This window comes from Triticum dicoccoides, chromosome 5B, assembly GCF_002162155.2.
Source record: "Triticum dicoccoides isolate Atlit2015 ecotype Zavitan chromosome 5B, WEW_v2.0, whole genome shotgun sequence".
Taxonomy (NCBI): domain Eukaryota; kingdom Viridiplantae; phylum Streptophyta; class Magnoliopsida; order Poales; family Poaceae; genus Triticum; species Triticum dicoccoides.
The window spans coordinates 431,765,700-431,772,926 of record NC_041389.1 but is presented as its reverse complement, the minus strand read 5'-3'; positions in this window follow the sequence as shown (position 1 = coordinate 431,772,926).

Here is a 7,227-nt window from a genome sequence, read left to right as displayed (position 1 = left end):
TTGAATCGGATTTGGGGGGAATCTTTGGGTGGGTGGGGGGGGGGGAGGATTTTCGCGCGGTGGGCGGGGAGAGTTTGGTGCATGGTCGGTTTATCCAAGTGCAGTCCCACGTGTCAGTGAAGAGGCAAGCCGAAGCGCGTTCCATTTGCGTGAGCCATGTGCATGACTGAACGTGTGTGGGGTGCAATGCGTCCGCGACGGGAGTGCTGTGAGTGTACCGCCTTTTTTCCTTTTAAACTAGGTGCTTCGCCCCCTTAAAAAAATTTGTTGCTTCGCGCGATCCATCGATACTACTACTAGTAATCCGGTAATCCCGACTAAAATGGCGCGGCCGGGTCTTTTCCCGCGCGATATGCTGGGAGGTTGGCTTAGTTGGGCTTTTTAGAACGAGTAATGCTACACCTACGTAATCCCATTTACGTAATTAACGTAATGTGAAATGTGTGAGCTGTTGATTGTAGATTGGGGGGAGGGAGGGGCCCACCACCATGAAAATCAGGGGAGGAGAGAGAGAGGCAATTTACGTTAACCCTTTCGTAGGTTCCCATAGATGTAGAAAGATGTGGAATGCGTGAATGTGTAGTGGACGTACTATTGGAGTTCCTAAGATAAATTGTGTATGTATAGACCCTATGTGTTTATTTTACTTCGCATGTTAGATTTGTCTCGGTTCAATAAAAAGCAGAGTTGGTGATGATGGTGTGCCTGTCATCCTGCAATATAGGTTGTCCGATCTATATCTAACGGATAGGAAGGAAACTATGACAACTTACCCGCACTCCTCTCCACATTTGACGATAAGACTTTCCCTCGTTCATCCTTTTGTCACACAAGATCTTGATCTTCCGTGCAACGCATGGGTGATACGTCTCCAACGTATCTATAATTTTTTATTGCTCCATGCTACTTTATCTACTATTTTAGGCAATATTGGGCTTTATTATCCACTTTTATATTATTTTTGGGACTAACCTATTAACCAGAGGCCCAGCCCAGATTTGCTGTTTTATGCCTATTTCAGTGTTTCGAGGAAAAGGAATATCAGACGGAGTCAAAACAGAACGAAATCAACTCGAGAAGTTATTTTTGGAAGGAAAGCAACCCAGGGAACTTGGAGTGCACGTCAGGGGAGATACGGGCTGCCCACGAGGGTGGCCCCCCCGGGCGCGCCCCCCTACCTCGTGGGGCCCCCGTAGCTCCACCGACGTACCCCCTGCACCCATATATACCCACGTATCCTAAAACTTCCAGAACAGAAGATAGATCGGGAGTTCTGCCGCGCAAGCCTCCGTAGCCACCAAAAACCTCTCGGGAGCCCGTTCCGGCACCCTGCCGGAAGGGGATCCCATCACCGGTGGCCATCTTTTTCATCCCGGCGCTATCCATGACGAGGAGGGAGTAGTTCACCCTCGGGGCCGAGGGTATGTACCAGTAGCTATGTGTTTGATCTCTCTCTCTCGTGTTCTCTCTCGTCTTCCCTCGATGACACGATATTGATGTATCCCGAGCTTTGCTATTGTAGTTGGATCTTATGATGTTTCTCCCCCTCTACTCTCTTGTGATGAATTGAGTTTCCCCTTTTGAAGTTATCTTATCGAATTGAGTCTTTTATGAGAACACTTGATGTATGTCTTGCCGTGATTATCTGTGATGACAATGGGATATCATGTGCCACTTGATGTATGTTTTGGTGATCAACTTGCGGGTTTCGTGACATTGGGAACCTATGCATAGGGGTTGGCACACGTTCTTGACTCTCCGGTAGAAACTTTGGGGCACTCTTTGAAGTACTTTTATGTTGGTTGGATGAATCTGAGATTGTGTGATGCATATCGTATAATCCCACGGATACTTGAGGTGACAATGGAGTATCTAGGTGACATTAGGGTTTTGGTTGATTTGTATCTTAAGGTGTTATTCTAGTACGAACTCTTTTATAGATTGATCCGAAAGAATAACTTTGAGGTGGTTTCGTACCCTACCGTAATCTCTACGTTTGTTCTCCGCTATTAGTGGCTTCAGAGTGACTCTTTGTTACATGTTGAGGGCTTGTCATATTATCTATCTATGTTATTATTGTGGAGAGAGCTTGCACTAGTGAAAGTATGAACCCTAGGCCTTGTTTCTATCATTGCAATACCGTTTACGCTCACTTTTACCACTTGTTACCTTGCTGTTTTTATTATTTCAGATTAAAAAAACCTTTATCTACCATCTATTTTGCACTTGTATCACCATCTCTTCGCCGAACTAGTGCACCTATACAATTTACCATTGTATTGGGTGTGTTGGGGACACAAGAGACTCTTTGTTATTTGGTTGCAGGGTTGTTTGAGAGAGACCATCTTCATCCTACGCCTCCTACGGATTGATAAACCTTAGGTCATCCACTTGAAGGAAATTTGCTACTGTCCTACAAACATGTGCACTTGCAGGCCCAACAACGTCTACAAGAAGAAGGTTGTGTAGTAGACATCAAGCTCTTTTCTGGCGCCGTTACCGAGGAGGCTAGGTAAGTGACGGTATATCTTTAGATCTTGCAATCAAATCTTTTTGTTTCTTGTTTTAGCACTAGTTAGTTTATAAAAGAAAATTACAAAAAAATGGAGTTAAGTTTGTCTCATACGCTTCACCTTTTTAATATCTTTCGTGAGTATGATGGAAAGGATAATTGTGCTCAAGTGCTAGAAGAAGAAATCTCTAAATTTTTTGGCACTAAATATTTGAATGATGAGCATGATTGCAATGTTGTTAGTACGAATTCCTTGAATATCCATGATGCTAATGATATGCAAAGCCACAAGCTTGGGGAAGCTATGTTTGATGAAGATGATATTTTTTGTCCCCCAAGCTTTGATGAGCAAATTTACTATGATGAAAGCATGCCTCCTATCTATGATGATTATTGTGATGACACGTATGCATTAAAAAATAATGATAACCATGAAACTTGTCATCTTGATCTTAATTTTCAATCATATGATAGTTATTTTGTTGAGTTTGCTCCCACTACTATTCATGAGAAGAATTTTGCTTATGTGGAGAGTAGTGAATTTTCTATGCTTGTAGATCATGAAAAGAATGCTTTAGGTGCTGGTTATATTGTTGAATTCATTCATGATGCTACTGAAAATTATTATGAGGGAGGAACATATGCTTGTAGGAATTGCAATAATATCAAGTTTCCTCTCTATGTGCTTAAAGTTTTGAAGTTATGCTTGTTTTAACTTCCTATGCAAGTTGATTATTGTTCCCATAAGTTGTTTGCTCACAAAATCCCTATGCATAGGAAGTGGGTTAGACTTAAATGTGCTAGTCATATGCTTCATGATGCTCCCGTTATGTTTCAATTCTTATCTTTTATGTGAGCATCATTGTCATCATCATGCCTAGCTAGAAAGGCATTAAAGAAAAGCGCTTGTTGGGAGACAACCCAATATTTATCCTTACTGTTTTTGTGTGTCCACATGATTATGCTACTGTAGTAATCATGTTTTATAGGTTTTGTTTCAATAAAGTGCCAAGTAAGACCTTTAGGATAGCTTACGGTGATAGTTCAGTTGATCCTGCTGAGAATCAGAAACTTTTGCACCCAGTAAATTAGTTTTGTTAATTCACAGAAACGAGCTTCTGATCTGATTCTTTTTTCTATCGATTTGTACACGAATTTCTTAGGACTTCATAATTTGGTATGATTTTTGGAGTTCCATAAGTATACGTTTGATACAGATCACTACAGACTGTTCTGTTTTTGACAGATTCTGTTTTCTATGTGTTGTTTGCTTATTTTGATGAATCTATGAGTAGTATCGGAGGGTATGAACCAGAGATAAGTTGGAGTACAGTAGATATTACACTAATATGAATTTAGAATGAGTTCATTACAGTACCTTGAAGTGGTGTTTTGTTTTCTTTCACTAACGGAGCTTACCAGTTTTCTGTTGAGTTTGTGTTGTGGAGTTTTCAAGTTTTGGGTAAGGATTCAATGGACTATGGAATAAGGAGTGGCAAGAGCCTAAGATTGGGGATGCCCAAGGCTCCCCAAGATAATATTCAAGAATAGCCAAAATCCTAAGCTTGGGGATGCCCCGGAAGGCATCCCCTCTTTCGTCTTCGTCTATCGGTAACTTTACTTGGAGCTATATTTTTATTCACCACATGATATGTGTTTTGCTTGGAGCGTCATTTTATTTTGTTAATTTTTGCTTTCTGTTAGTTAGATTAATGTTTTGCTTCTTTAGTTTCAATAAAAAAGTCAAGGATAGCCTTTGCCATGCCTATTTTGCTAGTTTGCATGTTGCTGTTTGAAAACAGAAAGTTTACCGTTGTTGCAAAAATTCCCTAGAAAAATAAGAGCCTGGTCTAACATTGAATCTTTTTGCATATTGAGCTATGATAAATTTATTACAGTGGGAATTTTGGTTCATAATTTTTGGAGTCAGGGAAGTATTGATACTCTTGCATTCTTTACAGACTATACTGTTTTGGCAGATTGCTGCTATGGTTGCATTGTTTGCATATGTTTGCTTGTTTAATGATTCTATTTGAGGATAGGAGTATTAAATATACAGAGGCATTTAGTATTAAATGTTGAATAATAATTTTAGTGATTTGTTACAGTAGAAAATGACAAGGTTTTGCATGGGTTTATACTAACCTATCTCATGAGTTCTTGTTGAGTTTGTTGTGAATGAAGCTTTTGATAAAAAGAGAAACCATGATATGAGATGAATTAAGGAGACACAAAAGTTCATGCTTGGGGATGCACAAGGCACCCCAAGATAATATTTCAAGAAGTCTCAAGCATCTAAGCTTGGGGATGCCCCGGTAGGCATCCCACCTTTCTTCTTCAACAACTATCGGTTAGTATAGGTTGAGCCTAAGTTTTTGCTTCTTCACATGAGTTGTGCTATCCTTGCATTGTAGTTTTCTTTAGCTTTACTTGTTGTTTGAATAGAGTATCAAGATCTGAAATTATTAAATGGGAGAGTCTTCACATAGTTGCATAATTATCCGACTACTCATTGATCTTCACTTATATTTTTCGGAGTAGTTTGTTGTTTGCTCTAGTTCTTCACTTATATCTTTTAGAGCACGGTGGTAGTTTTATTTTTAAGAAATAGATGAACTCTCATGCTTCACTTAGATTAATTTGAGAGTCATTAATAGCATGGTAATTTGCTTAATATTAATACTTGGTATTCAAGATATGTGAAACTTTCTTTTGAGTGAATTGAATACTAAGATAAGTTTGATGCTTGATAATTGTTTTGCGATATGGAGGTGATAATATCAAAGTCATGCTAGTTGGGTGATTATGAATTCAAAGAATGCTTGTGTTGAAGTTTGCAAGTCCCGAAGCATGCACATATGGTTAAAGTTGTGTAACAAATTTGAAACATGAAGTGTACCTGGCTTGTGCATCCTTATGAGTGGCGGTCGGGGACAAGCGATGGTCTTTTCCTACCAATCTATCCCCCTAGGAGCATGCACGTAGTACTTGATTTTTGATGACTTCTAAATTTTTGCAATAAGTATATGAGTTCTTTTGACTAATGTTGAGTCCATGGATTATACGCACTCTCACCTTTCCGCCTTTGCTAGCCTCTTCGGTACCGTGCATTGCCCTTTCTCACCTTGAGAGTTGGTGCAAACTTCGCCGGTGCATCCAAACCCCGTGATACGATACGCTCTATCACACATAAACCTCCTTATATCTTCCTCAAAACAGCCACCATACCTACCTATCATGGCATTTCCATAGCCATTTCAAGATATATTTCCATGCAACTTCCATCATCATCATCATCATGACATACATTACTTTTGTCATATTGCCATTGCATGATCATGTAGTTGACATCGTATTTGTGGCAAAGCCACCATGCATTATTTTTCATACATGTCACTCTTGATTCATTGCACCATCCCGGTACACCACCAGAGGGATTCATATAGAGTCATATCTTGTTCTAGTTTCGAGTTGTAATCCTTATGGTTGTAATCAATAGAAGTGTGATGATCATCATTATTAGAGCATTGCCCAATCAAAAAAGAAAAAGAAAAGAGAAAGGCCAAAAAAAGGCCCCAAATTTTTTAAAAGGTCAATGCTACTATCTCTTTTTCCACACTTGTGCTTCAAAGTAGCACCTTGTTCTTCATATAGTGAGTCTCATATATTGTGCTTCAAAGTAGCACCTTGTTCTTCATGTAGTGAGTCTCATAAGTTGTCTTTTTATACTAGTGGGAATTTTTCATTATAGAACTTGGCTTGTATATTCCTATGATGGGCTTCCTCAAATGCCCTAGGTCTTCATGAGCAAGCGAGTTGGATGCACACCCACTAGTTTTCTTTTGTTGAGCATTCATAGCTCTAGTGCATCTGTAGCATGGCAATCCCTACTCCTCATGTTGACATCAATAGATGGGCATCTCCATAGCCCATTGATTAGCCTCATCAACGTGAGACTTTCTCCTTTTTTGTCTTCTCCACATAATCCCCATCATCATATTCTATTCCACCCATAGTGCTATATCCATGGCTCACGCTCATGTATTGCGTGAGAGTTGAAAAAGGCTGAAGCGCCTTAAAAAGTATGAACCAATTGCTTGGCTGAAATCGGGGTTGTTCTTGATGGGAGTATTTTGTGTGATGAAAATGAAACATAGCCTAACCATATGATTTTGTAGGGATGAACTTTCTTTTGCCATGATATTTTGAGAAGACATGATTGCTTTGATTAGTATGCTTGAAGTATTATTATTTTTATGTCAATATGAACTTTTGTCTTGAATCTTTCGGATATGAACATTCATATCACAAGTAAGAATAATTACATTGAAATTATGCCAAAGTATCACTCCGCATCAAAAATTCTTTTTTATCATTTACCTACTCGAGGACGAGCAGGAATTAAGCTTGGGGATGCTTGATACGTCTCCAACGTATCTACAATTTTTTATTGCTCCATGCTACTTTATCTACTGTTTTAGGCAATATTGGGCTTTATTATCCACTTTTATATTATTTTTGGGACTAACCTATTAACCGGAGGCCCAGCCCAGATTTGTTGTTTTATGCCTATTTCAGTGTTTCGAGGAAAAGGAATATTAGACGGAGTCAAAATGGAACGAAATCAACTGGAGAAGTTATTTTTGGAAGGAAAGCAACCCAGGGAACTTGGAGTGCACGTCAGGGGAGATACGGGCTGCCCACGAGTGTGGGGC